Genomic DNA, 1,577 nt, shown 5'->3' on the forward strand with positions numbered 1-1,577 from the left:
AAGTTTTCATTGAACTGGTGGCAGACAGTTAGCCGTGCATAATAATCCTCTTCTAACAACTGCTGATGTAATTGAATTTTTTAAGCTTTCATATGAAGTTTTGCCCGCAGAATCTTATGCAGAGTAGATTTTGGCAGCCCGAGCTCCAATGATGCCCGTCTTACAGACTTTCTTGGACTTGCAGTAAAGGATTCTTCTATGGAAACAACACTTTCTTCACTGATACATAGCCTTCCAGACTGTGATGTATCATGGACAGACCCTGTCTCTTCAAATTATTTCATCCATTAAACAATGGTCTTCCTATGGGGTGCTTTTTTATTGTATTCAATTCTAAACTTTCTTTGTACAGCAATAGTAGATTCCAATTCAGCCAATCAAAGGACAGAGTTTACTTTTTCCTCAATTGAAGCCATGGGATCAAATTGATTCTGAAAAAAAAAAGAAAATATTTTTTTACTTATTTTTTACTTATCCAAAAATTGTTACGAATTTGTGATGAAAAATTATCTAATAAGTATACTTAATACTAGATACATGAAATTTTATAAAAATTTTAACGGATTATTTCTATCGAAAACAGAAATAAAGTTATAAATTTTTTAAAGGGCACACGGCCTTTATGTACTAATATATCTTTTCTTTTGCCATATTTTATATTGATATATTTATATATCTTTTCTTTTGCCATATTTTATATTGATATATTTATATATCTTTTCTTTTGCCACATTTTATATTGATATATTTATATATCTTTTCTTTTGCAACAGTTTATGTTGATATATTTATATATCTTTTCTTTTGTAAAATTTTATATTGATATCTTTATACATCTTTTGTTTTGCAACAGTTTATATTGATATATTTATATATGTTTTCTTTTGTAACATTTTATATTGATATATTTATATATCTTTTGTTTTGCCACATTTTATATTGATATATTTATATATCTATTCTTTTGTAAAATTTTATATTGATATATTTATATATCTTTTGTTTTGCAACAGTTTATATTGATATATTTGTATATCTTTTCTTTTGTAACATTTTATATTGATATATTTATATATCTTTTGTTTTTACCACATTCTATATTAATATATTCATATATCTTTTTTGCCACATTTTATATTGATATATTATATATATTTTTTCTTTTACAACATTTTATATTGATATATTTATATATCTTTTCTTTTACAACATTTTATATTAATATATGTATATATCTTTTCTTTTGCCCCTTTGTATATTGATATATTTATATATCTTTTGTTTTGCAGTATTTTATATTGATATATTTATATATCTTTTCTTTTGCCACATTTTATATTGATATATTTATATATCTTTCTTCTGCCACATTTTATATTGATATATTTAAATATCTTTTGTTTTGCTACATTTTATATTGATATATTTATATATCTTTTCTTTTTCACATTTTATATTGGTATATTTATATACCTTTTCTTTTGCCACATTTTATATTGATATATTTATATATCTTTTCTTTTGCCACATTTTATATTGATATATTTATATATCTTTCTTCTGCCACATTTTATATT

This window comes from Euprymna scolopes, chromosome 9 (genome assembly GCF_053919585.1).
Source record: "Euprymna scolopes isolate OS-2025 chromosome 9, ASM5391958v1, whole genome shotgun sequence".
Classification (NCBI taxonomy): Eukaryota; Metazoa; Mollusca; class Cephalopoda; order Sepiida; family Sepiolidae; genus Euprymna; species Euprymna scolopes.